Source organism: Antechinus flavipes, chromosome 3, assembly GCF_016432865.1.
Source record: "Antechinus flavipes isolate AdamAnt ecotype Samford, QLD, Australia chromosome 3, AdamAnt_v2, whole genome shotgun sequence".
In the NCBI taxonomy this organism is placed as follows: Eukaryota; Metazoa; Chordata; class Mammalia; order Dasyuromorphia; family Dasyuridae; genus Antechinus; species Antechinus flavipes.
In genome coordinates this window covers 344,690,916-344,710,179 of record NC_067400.1, presented here as the reverse complement: position 1 = coordinate 344,710,179, position 19,264 = coordinate 344,690,916, and the positions used below count along the sequence as shown (strand labels likewise).

Sequence of the window (19,264 nt, the reverse complement as noted above, 5' to 3'; positions counted from 1 at the left end):
GAGTTGATAGAGACAATAATTATCTAATTTAGTATGATTGATCTGATCTTACAAGGAGATGTTATGGGCCAGAAGAAACAAGGTACTAAGTGGAACTGAGAAACAATGCTTGTGTTCACACCTTTATTCATTGGAATTCACACATTTGGGAGATTTCACAGGGTTTAGTATGAGATATCTGAATTCACAACTCCTGTGAAGCTCTTAGGGCCAGAAAGCACTCTGGGAGGAAGTCCATAATCCCACTCTCTTGTATCCCACAATCCCTCTCTTGGAGAAGGAGCAAAAAAAGAGCTTCAGTGAGCCAGACAAAGGAGTTCAGCTGAAAAGATTCAGAGTGGAGCAGCATCAGTTCAGAAGAAGCCACAACTTGGAATTCAGCTAGAGCCAGGCGTTACTTTGGAAACATTGCCAGGGATCGGAGAGGAGCACTCTGGGAGGAAGCCCACAAGCCCTCTTTTAGAGGCAAGAGAGATTCATTCCATTTTCCACCTGGCTGGCTGGAGGCTGAAGGACAAACCTTTGGATTTGGAGACATTCGGAGGGAACTCTTGGAACCAAGCAGAGGGATAGGCCTCTAAGCTAACCAGGCTATTTTGGAGAAAGCAATAAAAGATCTGAACTTTTATCAGCTGGCTGTATTTGGGTGATTATTACTTTTAACTGAAACTAAGGCTGCCTCCAGAAAACCTTCCTGAGAAACCTGCTCCTAGAGAGAACCATTACTATTTTAAGGAAGAAAAACAGCACACCTATACTCTGGTTATTTTTAAAGTTTCATACAGGCTTTGAGTCTAAATAAAAAAAAACACATATTCTTTATTAACAGAGTCACATCTGGAAAGTTATAGTGTATAGCACTTCAGTAGTCAATAAAAATTTTTGAAATGAATAAATGATCATTAATAGAACCATTAACACATTTGTTAACTATCTACTATAATAGATCAACAAAATATTTTAAACTTTACAATCCACTTTATATACATTATTTTATTTGAGCGTTTGAATTTCCCCCTAGGATCATCACCAAAGGCATAATTTCACCCATTTTACAAATAATGAAACTAAGATTCATTGACATTATTGTATCATAGGTTTATTGGATCATTGCTTTTGAGCAGATAAGAAGCTCAGAGTCATCTAGTTCAAAGCCTTCACTTTACAGATTAGGAAACTAAGGTTAGAACTCAAAGTCTAGTGACTTACTATAATAATAGTATTAACAACAATACTGATATTAACTTGCTACTTCACAGTTTACAAAGCGCTTTCTATCTACTGACTTTTTAAAAATTGATTGATTAATTAATTTGCAAATTGTAAGCATGGGTAATTTTTCCCACATTGACCTTTGCAAAACCTTTTGTTCCAATTTTCTCCTCCTTTCCACCACCCCCTCCCCTAGTTGGCAGATAGTTGAATACAGGTTAAATATGTTGAAATACATATTAAATCAATATATGTATACATGTTTATACAGTTATCTTGCTGCATTAGAAAAATCAGATCAAGAAGGAAGGAAAAGAAAAACTGAGAAAGAAAATAAAAAGCAAGCAAATAACAAGAGAGTGAAAATGATACATTATATTTCTCACTCTATCCCCACAGTTCTCTCTCTGGGTGTAGATGACTCTCTTTATCACTGAACAGATGGAACTGGTTTGAATCTTATTGTTGAAGAGAGTCACATCCATCAGAACTGATCATCCTATAATCTTGTTGTTACCATGTATAATGATCTCCTGGTTCTGCTCATTTAACTTAGCATCAGTTCATGTAGGCCTCTCCAAGCTTCTCTGAAATCATCCTGCAGGTAGTTTCTTATAGAACAATAGTATTCCATAGCACCCACATACCATAATTTATGCAGCTATAGTCCAATTGATGGGCATCAATTCAATTTCCAGTTTCTTCTCAATATAAAGAGGGTTACCACAAACATTTTTGTATATGTGGGTCCCTTTCCCTCATTTAAGATTTCTTTGGGATATAATTCAAGTAGAAATACTGCTGAATCCAAGGATATGCACAGTTTGATAACTTTTTGAACAAACTGCTCTTCAGAATTGTTGGATCCATTCATAGTTCCACCAGCAATGTATCAGTGCCCAAGTTTTCCCACATCCACTCCAACATTCATCATTATCTGTTCCTGTAATCTTAGACAATCTGAAAGGTATATAGTGATATCTCAGAGTTGTCTTAACTTGCATTTCTCTGATCAATAGTGACTTAAAGCACCTTTTCATGTGGCTACAAAATTACTTCATCTGAAAATTGTCTGTTCACATCCTTTGATCATTTATCAATTGGAGAATGGCTTGAACTATTATACATTTTAGTCAATTCTCTATATATTTTAGAAATCAGGACTTCATCAGATCCTTTGGATGTAAAATCATTTTCCCAGTTTATTGTTTCCCTTCTATTTTTGTCTGCATTAGTTTTGTTTGTACAAAAAGTTTTTGACTTGATATAATCAAAATTATCTTTTTTGTGATCAATAATGATCTTTAGTTCTTCTTTGATCACAAATTCCTATCTCCTCCACAGGTCTGAGAGGTAAAGTATCCTATATTCTTCTATTTATTTATAATATCATTCTTTATATCTAGATCATGAATCCATTTTGATATTATCATAGTGTATGGTGTTAAGTATGGGTCACTACCTAGCTTCTGCCATACTAATTTCCAATTTCTCCAACAATTTTTGTCAAATAATGGATTCTTATCCCACAAGCTGGGGTCTTTGGGTTTATCAAATACTAGATTGCTATGGTTATTACTATTTTGTTCTGTGAACCTAACCTATTCCACTGATCAAGTTAGCCAATACCAAATGGTTTTGGTGACCACTGCTTTATAATATAGTTTTAGATCAGGTACAGTGAGGCCACCTTCATTTGATTTTTTCCCCTTAGTTCCCTTGAAAATCTTGAACTTTTGTTCTTCCAGATGAATTTTGTTGTTATTTTTTTCTAGGTTATTAAATTTTGGGGGAATCTGATTGGTATAGCACTAAAGAAATAGATTATTTTAGGTAGTATTGTCAACTTTATTATATTCGCTCAACCTATCCAAGAGCACTTGATATTTTTCCAATTGTTTAGATCTGACTATTTGTATGGAAGGTGTTTTGTAGTTTTGCTGATATAGTTCCTGACTTGCCTTTGGCATACAGATTCCCAAATATTTTATGTTATTTACAGTTATTTTAAATACAATTTCTCTTTGTATCTCTTGCTGTTAGATTTTGTTAGTGATATATAAAAATGCTGATGGTTTATGCGGATTTATTTTTTATCCTGAAACTTTGCTAAAGTTGTGGATTATTTGTAATAGTTTTTTAGTTGATTCACTAGGGTTCTCTAAGTATATCATCATATTATCTGCAAATGGGGGATAATTTGGTTTCCTCATTACCTACTCTTATTCCTCTAATCTCTTTTTCTTCTCTTATTGCCAAACTAGTAGTACCAATACAATATTAAATAGTAATGGTGATAGTGGGCCACCTTGTTTCACCCCTGATCTTATTGGGAATGGTTCCAGTTTTTCCCCACTATATGATGCTTACTGATGGTTTTAAGTAGATGCTACTGAGTGTTTGAAGGAAAAATCCATTTATTGCTCTATTGTCTAGTGTTTTTATTAGGAATGGGTGTTGGATTTTATCAAATGCTTTTTCTGCATCTATTGAGATAATCATATTTTTTTTTGTTAGTTTGGTTATTGATGTATTTACTAATTGTAACAACCATGCTAGCACCCAGGACACCCAGAATCAACCAGAGTCAGGATAAGCAAACATCCTTCTTTATTCTTGGTCTTTAGAGGTAGAAGTGAAGGGGATGGAAGAGAATCTCTACAAGTGCCTTCTCCCTCATCTACTGCTGAGAGTGTGTCCGGGGTTAGCTTTTCTCCACCCCCTAGTCCCTCCTACAATCCTCTATACAACAATCATTGAACCAGTATGGAGAGTGGAAAAGACCATTTTCCAAGCATATGCCCATAGAGTATTGTCCAATCAGTATTTAGCCTCAAGCACTCAGCAATTCTGACCTCGATGCATTGATTCCATAGTTTCAGCCCTCTCCAAATTATGACAATAGTTCTCCTAATATTGAACCATCCCTCCATTCCTAATGTAAATCCTACTTAGTCGTGGTGTATTATCCTGAGAATGATTTTCTGTAATCTCATTGCTAATATTTGATTTAAGATTTTGCTACAATATTCATTGGGGAGTCTAGAATTTTCTTTCTTTGTTTTTGTGCTACCTGGTTTAGGAATCAGTACCATGTTTGTGTCATAAAAGGAATTTGATAAGAGACCTTCATTCCCTATTTTTTGAATAGTTTATATAGTATTGGAGTTAATTGTTCTTTAAATGTTTGGTAGAATTCACATGTAAATCTATCTGGTCCTGGGGATTTTTTTCAGGGAATTGATTAATAGCTTGTTCTATTTCTTTTTCTAAAATGTTATTATTTAAGTAATTTATTTCTTTTTCTGTTAGTGGGGGCAATCTATATTTCTGTAGGTATTTCTCCATTTCACTTAGGTTGTCAAATTTATTGGCATAAAGTTGGGCAAAGTAATTCCTAATAATTGCTCTAATTTCCTTTTCATTGGTGGATAGGAATCCTTTTTCATTTTTGAGACAATTTGATTTTCCTCTTTCCTTTTTCTAATCAAATTAACTAAAGGTTTATCTATTTCTTTTTTTTTGTTTTTCATAAAACCAACTCTTAGTTTTATTTATTATTCAATAGTATTTTAGTTTCATTTTTATTAATCTCGCCTTTTATTTTTAGAATTTTGATTTTGACATTTGATTGGGGGGTTTTAATTTGTTCTTTTTTAAGCTTTTATAGTTGCAAGCTCAATTCATTCATCTTCTCTTTCTCTATTTTATGCAAGTAAGCATATAGATATATTAAATTTCCCCTTATTACCTCTTTGACTGCATCCCACAAATTTTGGTATGTTGTCTCATTATTATAATTCTCTTGGATGAAATTATTGATTCTGTCTATGATTTGCTGTTTTACCCAATCATTCTTTAGTATGAGATTATTTTGTTTCCAATTACTTTTTTGGTCTATTTTCCCCTGACATTTTATAGAATGTAATTTTTTTTTTCCATCATGATCTGAAAAAAAATACATTCACTATTTTAGCCTTTATGCATTTGATTTTGAGGTTTTTATGTCCTAACATATGGTCAATTTTTGTATAGTTTCCATGAACTGCCAAGGAGAAAGTGTATTCTTTCTGGCTCCATTCAATTTTTTCCAATGATCCATCATATCTAGCTTTTCTAGTATACAACTTACCTCTTTACCTTCTTTCTTATTTATTTTGTGATTTGATTTATCTAGTTCTGAGAGAGCAAAGTTGAGATCTCCCACTTATAGCTTTGTTGTGTATTTCTTCTTGCAACTATCACCTTCTCCTTTAGGAATTTAGATGCTACACCACTCAGTGCATATATGTTTAACATTGGTATTGCTTCATTATCTGTGTTACCCTTTAGCAAGATATAGTTTCCTTTCTTATCTCTTTAAATTAGATCATTTTATTACTTTTACTTGATCTTAGATCAGAATGGCTACCCCTGCTTTTTTTTTTTTTTTACTTCACCTGAAACATAAAAGATTCTGCTCCAGCCTTTTACCTTTACTCTGTATCTGTCACTCTGCTTTACATGTGTTTCTTCTAAACAATATATTATAAGATTTTGACTTTTAATACAGTCTGTTATCTGCTTATGTTTTATGGAAGAGTTCATTGCATTTACATCCACAGTTAAATGCTACTAATTCTGTATTTCCTGCCATTTTATTAATCCCAAATTATACTTTTCTCTTTCCTTTTCCCCTTTCCTCCTCCTCAGTATTTTACTTATGAGCACTACTTGCCTCAAGCATTCCTCCCCTTTAGAGACCCTGCCCTTTTCCTATACCTTTCCCCTACTATTTCTGTTTTCCCTTCTATTTAGTCTACCCCTTCCCTTTTTACATTTATGCTCCCACTTTTCTATAAGGTGAGATAAGTTTCTTGGGGAAACCAAATATTTCTAATATTCTTTTTTTGCATGTGTCAAATCTGATGAGAGTAAGATCCACACAATATTTGTCACCCTCCTTTCTTTCCCTCAATTATAATAGGTTTTCTTTCCTTTTTCCTGAAATGTAATTTTCTTCATTTTATCTCTTCTTCCCCCTTTTTTTCCTTTGTATTTTTTTAAAATAATTATAACTTTTTATTGACAGAACCCATGCCTGGGTATTTTTTTTTTTTTTACAATATTATCCCTTGCACTCACATCTGTTCCAACTTTTCCCCTCCCTCTCTCCACCCCCTCCCTCAGATGGCAAGCAGTCCTATATATGTTAAATATGCCACAGTATATCCTAGATACAATATATGTGTGCAGAACCGAACAGTTCTATTGTTCCACAGGGAGAATTGGATTCAGAAGGTAAAAATAACACAGGAAGAAAAACAAAAATGCAAACAGTTTACATTCATTTCCCAGTGTTCTTTCTTTGGGTGTAGCTGCTTCTTTCCATCATTAATCAATTGAAACTGAGTTAGATCTCTTTGTCAAAGAAATCCACTTCCATCAGAATACATCTTCATACAATATTGTTGTTGAAGTATATAATGATCTCCTGGTTCTGCTCATTTCACTTAGCATCAGTTCATGTAAGTCTCTCCAAGACTCTCTGTATTCATCCTGCTGGTCATTTCTTACAGAACAATAATATTCCATAACATTCATATAACACAATTTACCCAACCATTCCCAATTGATGTGTATCCATTCATTTTCCAGTTTTTAGCCACTACAAACAGGGCTGCCACAAACATTTTGGCACATACAGGTTCTTTCCCTTCTTTAGTATCTCGTTGGGGTATAAGCCCAGTAGTAGCATTGCTGGATCAAAGGGATGCACAGTTTGATAACTTTTGGGGCATAATTCCGGATTGTTCTCCAGAATGGTTGGATTCATTCACAACTCCACCAAAAATGCATCAGTGTCCCAGTTTTCCCGTATCCCCTCCAACATTCATCATTATTTTTTCCTGTCATCTTCGCCAATCTGACAGGTGTGTAGTGTTATCTCAGAATTGTCTTAATTTGCATTTCTCTGATCAATAGTGATTTGGAACACTTTCATGAGTAAAAATAGTTTCAATTTCTTCATGTGAAAATTGTTTGTTCATAATCTTTGATCATTTATCAACTGGAGAATAGCTTGATTTCTTATACATTAGAGTCAATTCTCTATATATTTTGGAAATGAGGCCTTTATCAGAACTTTTAACTGTGAAAATGGTTTCCCATTTTGTTGCTTCCCTTCTAATCTTATTTGTTTTAGTTTTGTTTGTGCAAAAACTTTTTAATTGGATATAATCAAAATTTTCTATTTTGTGATCAGTAATGATCTCTAGTTCAGCTTTGCCTCAATCATGAACCCACTTTGATCTTATCTTGATATATGGTGTTAATTGTGGGTCCATGCCTAATTTCTTCCATATTAATTTCCAGTTTTCCCAGCACATTTTTTTGTCAAATAATGAATTCTTATCCCAAAAGTTTGTCAAACACTAGATTGCTATAGTTTACTATTTTGTTTTGTGAACCTAACCTATTCCACTAATCAACTAATCTATTTCTTAGCCAATACCAAATGGTTTTGGTGACTGCTGCTTTTTAATATAATTTTAGATCAGGTATAGCTAGGCCACCTTTATTTAATTTTTTTTCATTAATTTCCTTGAAATTCTCGACCACTTGTTCTTCCATATGAATTTTGTTGTTATTTTTTTTTTCTAGATCATTAAAATAGTTTCTTGGGAGTCTGAATGATATAGCACTAAATAAATAGATTAGTTTAGAGAATATTGTCATCTTTATTATATTCTCTCAGCCTATCCAAGAGCACTTAATACTTTTTCCCATTATTTAAATCTGACTTTATTCCTGTGGAAAGTTTTTGTAATTTTGCTCATATAATTCTTGACTTTTCTTTGGTAGATAGATTCCCAAATTTTTTATGCTATCAACAGTGATTTTGAATGGAATTTCTCTTTGTATCTCTTGGTGTTAGATTTTGTTGTTGATGTATAAAAATGCTGAGGATTTATGGGGATTTATTTTGTATCCTGCAACTTTGCTAAAGTTATGAATTATTTCTAATAGCTTTTTAGTTGATTTTCTAAGGTTCTCTAAGTATACCATCATATCATCTACAAAGAGTGATAGTTTGGTTTCCTCATTACCTCCTCTAATTCCTTTAATCACTTTCTCAACTCTTATTGACGAGGCTAGCGTTTCTAATACAATATTGAATAATAATGGTGATAGTGGGCAACCTTGCTTTGCTACAGGTCTTATTGGGAAAGGTTCCAGTTTTTCCCCATTGCATATGATGCTTACTGAAGGTTTTAATTATATGCTCCTGACTATTTTAAGGAAAAGTCCATTTATTCCTATCCTCTCAAATGTTTTTATTAGGAATGGATGTTGGATTTTATCAAATGTCTTTTTTACATCTATTGAGATGATCATATGATTTTTGTTATTTTGATTATTGATATAGTCAATTATGCTAATAGTTTTTCTAATATTGAACCAGCCCTGCATTCCTGGTATAAATCCTTCTTGGTCATAGTGTATTATCCTGGAGATTATTTTCTGTAATCTTTTTGCTAATATTTTATTTAAGATCTTAGTATCAATTTTCACTAGATATATTTGTCTATAATTTTCTTTTTCTAGTTTCAACCTACCTGGTTTCGGTATCAGTACCATTTCTGTGTCATAAAAGGAATTTGGTAGGACTCCTTCAATCCCTATTTTTTCAAATAGTTTATATAGCATTGGAGTTAATTATTCTTTAAGTGTTTAGTAGAATTCACATGTAAATCCATCTGCTCCTGGGGATTTTTTCTTAGGGAGTTGATTAATAGCTTGTTTTATTTCTTTTTTCTGAAATGGGATTATTTAAGCAAATTACTTTCTCCTCTGTCAATCTAGGAAGCCTATATTTTTGAAGGTAGTCATCCATTTCACTTAGGTTATCAAATTTATTGGCATAAAGTTGAGCAAAGTAACTCCTAATTATTGCTCTACTTTTCTCTTCGTTAGTGGCGAGGTCTCCCTTTTCGTTTTTAAGACAAACAATTTGATTTTCCTCTTTCCTTTAAAATCAGATTTACTAAGGGTTTGTCTATTTTATTGATTTTTTTTCATAGAACCAACTCTTACTTTTATTAATTAATTCAATAATTTTTTTTTAACTTTCTATTTTATTGATCTCTCCTTTTATTTTTAGAATTTCAAATTATTGTTTGACTGGAGGTTTTTAATTTGTTCCTTTTCTAGCATTTTTAATTGCAAGCCCAATTCATTGAATTTCTCTTTCTCTATTTTATGCAAGTAGGCCTCTAGAGATATGAAATTTCGCCTTATTACTGCTGTGGCTGCATCCCATACATTTTGGTATGACTTCTATTATTGTCATTTTCTTGGGTGAAGTTGTTAATTATGATTTGCTGTTTCACCCAATCATTCTTTGGTATGAGATTGTTCAGTTTCCAATTTTTTTTTGGTCTATTTTCCTCTGGCTTTTTGTTGAATGTAAATTTCATTAAATTGTGGTCTGAAAATGATGCATTTACTATTTCTGCCTTACTCCATTTGAGTTTGAGGTTTTTATGCCCTAATATATGGTCAATTTTTATATAGGTTCCATGAACTACTGAGAAGAAAGTGTAGTCCTTTCTATCTCCATTTAGTTTTCTCTAAAGATCTATCATATCTAACTTTCCTAGTATTCTATTTACCTCTTTGACTTCTTTCTTATTTATTTTCTGGTTTATCTAATTCTGAGGGTGCAAGGTTAAAATCTCCCACTATTATAGTTTTGCTGTCTATTTCTTCTTGCAGCTCTCTTAATTTCTCTTTTAAGAATTTAGATGCTACACCACTTGGTGCATATATATTTAATATTAATATTGCTTCATTATCTATGCTACCATTTAGCAAGATCTAAGTGCCCTTCCTTATCTCTTTTAATTAGATCAATTTTTGCTTTTGCTTGATCTGAGATCAGGATGGCTACCCCTGATTTTTTTACTTCACCTGAAGCATAGTATCGCTCCAAAACTTTTACCTTTACTCTGTATGTATCTCCCTGCTTCAGATATGTTTCCTGTAAACAACATATTATAAGATTCTGGCTTTTAATCTATTCTGCTAATTGCTTCCTCTTTATGGGGAGTTTATACCATTCACATTTATGGTTAAAATTAACAATTCTGTATTACTTGCCATCTTGTTAACACCTGTTTATGCTTTTGTCCTTTCCTTTCCCCTTACCCTCATCCCCTGTATTAAACTTGTGAGCATCACTTGCTTCTCACAGCCCTCCCTTTTTAATATCTCTCCCCCCCTTAGAGTTCCTCCCCCTATCTTACTCCTTTTCCTCACAATTTTTGTATTCCCTTCCACTTAACTTATTCCTTCCCTTTTCACTTTTCCCTTCCCACTTTTCAATGAGGTGGGAGAAGTTTCACCATAAATCAAATATGTCTAAACTTTTTCTCTTTAATCCAATTCTGATGACAGTAAAATACACATTATATTCATCCTCCTCCATTTTTTCTCTCAGATATAATAGTTTCCTTTGTCTTTTTGTGAGATGTAGTACTCCCACTTTACCCTTTTTCTGGTACAATTTCCTTTCCACCTCTGGTTTCTAAAACAAGGTATACAGGTATTCTTTATATATTTTTATAGCAGAAATATAGTTCCCATATTTTTTTTTACCTTTTTAGATTTCTCTTGAGTTCTATATTTGTAGATCAAACTTTTTGTTAAGTTCTGGTTTTTTTATCAAAAATATGTGAAATTCACTTATTTCATTGAATGTCCATCTTCTTCCCTGGAAAAAAAGATGCTCATTCTGGCTGGGTAAGTTATTTTTGATTGTAGAGGGCTGAAATTCTTGAGTCGTTTCACTGAGATTGGTTCAAGCACTTAGGGCTAATTACTGATTGGACAATACTCTATGGGCATATGTTTGGAAAATGGTCCTTCCCACTATCCTGTGCTGGCTCAATGATTGGTGTATACAGAGGACTGTAGGAAGGACTAGGGGGTGGAGTAAGATGAGCCAGAGACACACTTGAGCAGTAGATGAGGGAGAAGGTGGTCACAGAGATTCTGCTTCTATCCTGTTCAATCCTGAGTCTAAAGACCAAGAATAGAGGCTAAGGACTTTTGCTTATCCTGACTCCAGCTGATTCTGGGGTGTCTGGGGTGCTAGTGCGGTAATCACATTTGGTTGCATACCAAGTTCCTTATCCTTTCAGAATATGATATTCCAGGCCCTTTAGTCTTTTAATGTGGATGCTGCTAGATCCTGGGTAATTCTTACTGTGGGTCCTCTATATTTGAATTGTTTTTTTTTTTTCCTAGCAGCTTGCAGTATTTTTTCCTTTGTCTGATAGTTTTGGCATTTGGCCACTATACTTCTTGGTGTTTTGATTTTAGGATCCCTTTTAGTAGGTGATGGATGAATTCTTTCAATGTCTATTTTACCCTCTGTTTCTATGACTTCTAGGCTGTTCTCTTTGATAATTTCTTGGAAAATAGTGTCCAGGCCCTTTTTTCATCATATTTTTCCAGGAGTCCAATAATTCTCAGATTGTCTTTCCTAGATATATTTTTCGTGTCTGTTGTTTTCCCAAAAAGATATTTGACATTTTTTTCCATTGTTTCATTTTTTTTTTTTTTTTTGGTTTTGCTTGACTGATTTTTGGTGTCTCCTCAAGTCATTTAATTCCATTTGTTTGATTCTGATTTTCAATGAAGTATTTTCTTCACTCACTTTTTTAATATCTTTTTCTAATTGTCCAATTGAGTTTTTAAGTGAGTTGTTTTGTTCTATGTAATTTTTTTTTCCATTTCACCAATTTTATTTTTTAGAGAGCTATTTTCTTTGTCCAGTTCACTAATTCTATTTTTCAGGGATTTGATTTCTTTATCCACTCTGTCTTTAAATGGGTAGGATGACTTGTCCAGATTCTCTTGCCAAGCCTCCCTTTCTTTTTCCCATTTTTCTTCTTTCTTTCTTTTGAGAGCCTTTTTAATTTATTCTATGAGAGTCATCTGTGTTGAGGACCTGATGATATCCTCCTTTGGGCATTCATCTGGAAACAGACTGTTTTTAGTCTTCTCAGGGTGTATAGTCTGCTCTCTATCCATATAGAAGCTGTCAGGGGTTAAGGTCCGTTTAATTTTTTTGCTCATTTTGTTAGAGAAGAATCAAACACAAACTAGCAAAAAAAAAAAAAATGGAATTTGCTTTTTTTTTTTTTTTTTGGTGGGGGGGGCGGGGCTGGGTGGTATTACTGAGCTTCCTCTATAGACTGGGGGGGGAGGCAGTGAGGCACTAGCAGGACAACAATGACTGATCTGTGCCTGGGCTCTGAGATTCCAAGAGCATACTGAGACACTGTGGTAGGGTGGCCAGGTCCCGAGAGACCCTAGCTATTCAGGATTGTATTCTTCACCCTTTGTGTTTTTTAGCTTTTTTGCTTGTCTACTGGCTTGCTGCCAGGGAAAAGTGTCTAATATTGTAGTAAAGCTCTCCCCACAAAGATGGCTGAGATCGCACCCCACCCCCTTCTGATCTGCTCAGCTGTGAGCTGCCTGCCTCTGCCTGCCCTCAGCCTATGCCCAATCTAAAACCGTCCCCATCCTCCAGCAAAAACAGACCTTTACTGGTGAATGTAAAGGATGTCTTCTCTTAGCAATTATTTGTGGGGTTTTTTTTCAGTCAAGCACTAATTCCAAGGTTTATCTTGAATTATATTCTGAGAGAAAATGTGGAGCTTATGCGATGTGTGTCTCCTCTCCGCCATCTTGGTTGCAAGTCCCCCCCTTTTTTTTTCTTATTACAATTTCCTTTCTACCTCTAATTTCTTTTTTTTTTTTAATATCATAACAGAAAAGTCAATTTATACACGTATTCTTTATGTATACCCATAACAGAAATAGTTTTCAAGAGTTTTTTTTTTTCTTTTTACCTTGTTATGCTTCTTTTGAATTCTATATTTGGAGGTCAATTTGTTTGTTTAGCTCTGGTCTTTTCATCAAAAATAAATGGAATTCACCAGTTTCATTGAGTGTCCCTCTTCTTCCCTTAAAGAAAATGCTCAATTTGGCAGTATAATTTATTCTTAGTTGCATTCCAAGTTCCATAATCTTTTGGAATATCAGATTCCAGGCCCTTTGATCCTTTAAAGTGGAAGCTGCTAGGTCCTGAGTAATCCTTATTATGGTTCCTCTTTATTTGAATTGTTTCTTTCTGGCTGCTTGTAATATTTTTTCCTCTTGGGATTTTAATTTTGGGGTCTCTTTCAAGAAGTGTTCAGTGAATTCTTTCAATGTTCATTTTACCTTCTGATTCTGTGACATCCAGGCAGTTCTCTTTGATGATATCATGAAAAATAATGTTCCAATGATTTTTTTTTCATCATTGATTTCAGAGCGTCCAATAATCATTAGATTGTTTCATTTAGATCTATTTTCCAGGTCAGTTATTTTACCAATTAGATATTTTACCTTTTTTCTATTTTTTAAAATTTTTTGACTAATTCTTGTTGTCTCATTGAGTCATTCATTTCCATTTGTTCAGTTCTGAATTTTAGTGAATTTTATTTTCTTCATTTTTTTTACTTCTTTTTGTATTTTTCCACTTGAATTTTTAAATGAATTGTTGTGTTCTATGTATTTTTTTTCCATTTCACAAATTTTGTTTTTTAAGGAGTTATTTTCTTTTCTATTTCACAAAATCTGTTTTCCTGGCAGTTGTTTTCTTTATCCATTTTATCAAATCTATCTTTTAATGAGTTATATGCCTTTTTCAAGCCCTCTTGCAAAATTTTCATTTCCTTTCCCCATTTTTCTTGTACCTCCCTTTTAAGTTCCTTTTACATTTCTTCTAGGAGAGCTTTGTGTTAGGTATTAGATTATAGCACCTTCTGGGATTTCATCTGGAGACAATCTGCCTTTAGTCTCCTGAGCATTTGATATCTGTTCTTCTCTTTTACCATACAAGCTGCCTATAGTCAGAGTTCTCTTTAGTTTTATACTCATTTTTTTTTAAGTTAAATTCTGCTTTTAGGGCAAGGAGATTTTCCAAGTTGCTCTACAAGCAGCAACTTCCTCTATAAACAGCAGAGGCTGCACTGTATCAGTGCTGATACACTCCTAATGCTGGGTGGGTGTGGTCAGGTCCTATGACATTCTGGCTTCTTAGGGTTCACTATTAACCTTCACACTTGTCTTGGATGTTTTTAAACTTCTCTTCTAACTTGTCTCCTGGCTTGCAGGTAGGGCAGAGTAGCCAACACTGCTGCTATAGATTCCTCCCTGTAGATTCTCCTCCAGGTGGAGTCTGCACCATCTGGGGTGTCTAAACCACCTGGGGAGTCAGCACTGCCCTGGGAGTGGGCATCGCCCTGGGACTCTGTGATGCCTGCACTGGTATTTGTACTCAGCTGCTTGTCCGTGACTGCCTCCTTCCTGTTTCAGATTGAAACAGAACTTTTCTGGCTATGTTCTAAATTATCTTCTGTTGGTAATTTGTTGTACTCCCAATATTTGTGGATTCTGCTGTTCCAGAGTTAATTCAGAGGCTGCATTTGCTAATTAATCTGAGGATCGTAAAAGTAGGTGAGAAAGAAACGTGCATCTTCTCTGCTATCTTGCTCTCTGACCCCGGGAGTCCCCCCTGTCTTTTTTTTTTTTTTTTTTTTTAGTCTCACAATAATCTTGGTTCAGCTGAATGGGACTGAATGTTCTTGAGTCATAAACATTGACTGAATGTTCACATAACATTTAAGAAATGGAATAAAGACTACCTCTGTATCCCAAAGAGATCTTAAATGAAGGAAAAGAATCCACATATGCAAAGAATGTTTGTAGCAATTCTATTTGTAGTGACAAGGAACTGAACATTGAGTGGATGATCATCAGTTTGGGGAATGGCTGAATAAGTTATGATATATGAATTTAATAGAATATTATTATTCTATAAGAAATGATGAAGAAACTGATTGTAGAAAAGCTTGGAAAGATTTAGATGAACTCATGTTGAGTGAAGTGAGAAGAACCAAGTGAGCATTATACAGAGTAGCAACAAGATTTTGAGATGGTCAACTGTGATGGACTTCAATCTATTCAACAATATGGTTTTTCAAGGCAATTCCAATAGACTTGGAATGGAAAATGCCACCCACATTCAGAGAGAGAGAACTATGGAGATTTAATGTTCATTGAATTATAGTATTTTCATCTTTTGTCTTTGTTACTTTTTTTTTCCCTTTTGGTCTGACTTTTCTTGCATAACATGACAAATATGGACATATGTTTAAAATAATTGCACATATTTAACCTATATTGGATTGGTTACTGTCTTGGGGAGGGGAAAGTAAGGGAGAGAAAGAGAAAAAAATTGAAATACAAAGCATTTTTTTTTTAATTTTTAATTTGTTTTATTAGTGAAATATTCTCATTCTATACCCTTCAAAAACATCCCACTTATTTTCTTCCCCAACCTGCCCCCCAACAATCCTCCCTATCTAGTTTATTTTAAAATTCTTACTTGATGGCCATCTTGCAATATGTTCACTGGGAAGACTTATCAAGCCATTTATGAAAGAAGTATGGGGATAGGGGAGCAATGTAGTTCTGTCCATGGTTATTGCAGGGCTTTGGCTACTAGTTCATAAGTCAGCTGTATTTTCTCAGCATTTGAACAGGTATAGGGAAATTCTTCTCTGGCATATGCATTATGCAGGTACATTGAACCCCTCACAACTCTTCTGGGATAGAAAATACCCAGTATTTCTTATATTTTATCTATATAATGTGAAGTTCAAGCAGTATGTTGCAATAAGCCAATGTAAGCTCACTACTATTCAAAAACTTCCTTTAGGAGTCACCTCATCTTCTGCACTTGTCTTATCAATATCCTTGGGAAGTAGTGATGTCAGATAGTTGTCCAAGACCTTCTTTCTGGGCTTTCAACAGCCTCTTCTCCAAGTTGGCACTTAGTGCTGAGTATAATTCTAGATGTAGGCAGGAAATTTGGTGAAGACAATTAGGCCAGATATATTGGATTTAGGTTCTTAGTTGCCAATTTGGAATACCTAAGGGAATTCAGCACTTCCTCCAATAATTCTTCAGTCTTGTTAGTGTCTGTGTGTACTTCAGTGTCATACAATAAAACTGGGAGCTGATCTCCAGGACATATCTTTTATAGTGTCCATATTCCTGATTCTTCCCTCCCCTCTGGAACACAGTCTTAGTAAAATGCATGTTGAAAATTATCTTTATATGCATTTGAAAAATAAAATATTACTGATTTTTTTTAAATTGGAGTCAAGGCCTCTTGAATTATTTTTAGAACTTTCTGTATTGTATCAAAAAGTGTACACGATGAAGTTGGCAGTAAAATAAATAATTTTTCACTGAAAGTAAGCCAAGAGTTAAGAAATCACACAAATACATACACAACAAAGTCATATATGCATTCTAACAACAATGCACTTAATTTTTAATAATAATAATTCATAAATTAATTAATATATAGTAATAGTCCAGCAAGAGATTGATAAGAAAATCAATTTTAAGTACTTGAGAGGGAAAAAAACCTAGGTGATGTTATAGAATAATTAAGAGGAAAATGTGGTTCACCTAGAATTCAAAAAACTTGTATTCTACTATTACCATATTTGATTTCTCCCACTCTTGTAGAAGTTGTCTAATGTCTTTATACACAAGTTTCCTCATCTGCAAATGCAACTAATCATACTTTTATTGCTTATTTCATCAGTTAGGAGAATGATTAGATGAGACATTATGCCAAATAAATAAATAAAACAAGTAAAAAAAAATATTTAAAAAAATATATCTAATTGTAAAAGCAATTGACTTGAAAAATAGCTTATGGTAAGAGGGCCTGGGGAAACTAATAAAATAAGTGGATAGGGCAGTGTAGTTGTGGTGGCTTCCAGAGGCCTTGGCTCAAAGGAGGTCTTTTTTTTTAACACTGAGGAAGGAATCTATAGCTTAATCACATTAAATCTTATAGTTGTTAGTGCAATGGGGACACTCCTAAGAGCTCCAGGGCAGAAAAGAGGGTTTCTGGTCAAGTTCTTAGGATTTCTGAAAACAGAAGCACAAAATCCCTGAAGCTTAGTACAGTGCACCCTCTACTCTGGAAACAGACCCTACTTTAAAAAAAGAGTTAAAAACTGAGAAATAGGCTAGGAAAATGAGCAGACAACAAAAAAAAGCTTCAGACCATAGAAAGTTACTATGGTGATAGGGAAGATGAAAACAAAAGCTCAGAAATGAATAACAGAGTCAAAGCTCCTATATCCAAAGCCTCCAAGAAAAATAAAAAGAATGGGACTCAGGCCATAGAAGAGCCCAAAAGGGATTTTGAAAACCAAGTAAGAGAGACAGAGAAATAATTATAAAACGTATTGAGAGAGGTGCAAAGGAAATAGAAAATGTAAATGAAGAAAATGCCTTAAAAAGCAAAATTGGCCAAATGGGAAAGGAGGTGGCACAAAAGCTCACTGAAGAAAATACTTACTTAAAAATTAGAATTGAGCAATTGGAAGTTAATGACTTTATAAAAAATCATGATATAACAAAGTAAAGACAAAATAAATGAAAATAGGAAAAGAATGTGAAATATTTCATTGGAAAAACAATTGACCTGGAAAACAGATATAAGAGAGATAATTTTAAAATTAGTGGTCTACCTAAAAGCGTGATGAAAAAAAAAATTCGACTTCATTTTTCAAGAAATTATCAAGGAAAACTGTCCTAATATTTTAGAACTAAAGAGTAGAATAGATATTGAATGAATCCACCAGTTACTTCCTGAAAGAGATTCCAAAAGGAAAACCCTCAGGGATATTATAGCCAAAATCCTGAATTCTCAGGTCACGGAGAAAATATGATAAGCATCATAAGTGACTTAATAAAGTTCATTTATTTACATTTTTATGTGGAAGAATGATACTTTATCATTATTATAGAAGTTTAAATGAGGACAGATGTGTGAATTAAACAGGAAGATAAAATATCTAAAAGATAATGATCAAATTAAGGGTGAGATTGGAATTTACTGAGAGAAAGAGAGAGGAAAAGAAAATGATTTTATAGTGGAAGGGAAGAGTGGAGGGAGAGTATGAGTGAGTAAACCTTGCTCTGATCAAAACTGGCTCAAAGAGGAAACAACATACATACTCAATATGGGTATCAAAATCTATCTTATTCTACAAAAAAAAATAGGAAGGGAATGGGATATGGGAGGGGGATTTGATAGAGGAGAGGGCATTTTGGGGGGAGGCATTTTGTCAGTAGCAAAACACTTGAGGAGGGGCAGAGTTATAGGAGAGAGAGAATGGAATAAATGGGGAGATACAATTATCAATAGTAATTGTAAAAATAATTTTGAAGCAAATTTCTCTGATAAGGCCTCTTTTCTGAAACAGAAGAAATTGAGTCAAATTTATATAAAAAAATAAAGGCCAGACTCCATTTGATAAATGATCAAAGGATAGGAACTATGTCCAAAGGACTATAAAATAATGCATATTCTTTGACCTAACAATACCACCACTAGACATGTTATATCCTAAAATATATTATTTTTTTAAAAAGGTAAAAGACCGATATATACAAAAATATTTGTAGCAGCTCTCTTCTCAGGATAAAAAAGTAGAAATTGAGGGGATGCCCATCAGTTGGGGATTGGCTAAATAAATTGTGGTGTGTTATTATGATGGAATATTATTGTTCTATGGGAAATGATGAACAGTTTGCTCTCAGAAAAACCTGGAACATCTTCTATGATCTCAGGAAAGTGAAAGTGTACTGTGTACAAAGTAATATAAATGTTCTAGGATGATCAGCTGTGAACCATAGCTACTCTGAAAGATTTATGATGAAAAATCTTATCCACATCCAGAAAAGGAACTGATTGTGTCTAAATCAGATTGAAGTATATCCTATTTTTTCCTCTTTCTCTGTTTCTAATTCTGTTTTCGTCTCCCTCTCTCTCTGTTTCTTCCTCTCTATCTCTTTGTTTCTTCTCTCTCTCTCTCTCTCACTTCCCCTTTCTATCTCTTTCCCCTTTCTCTGTCTTCCC

The 19,264-nt window shown here is 33.9% G+C and overlaps 1 pseudogene; it reads right to left on the bottom strand.

Moving 5' to 3' along the window:
* Positions 1-15,793: 15,793 nt before the first annotated feature.
* The window catches only part of LOC127557227 (chloride intracellular channel protein 1-like), a 43,894-nt pseudogene continuing 40,423 nt past the window's right edge, over positions 15,794-19,264 (bottom strand).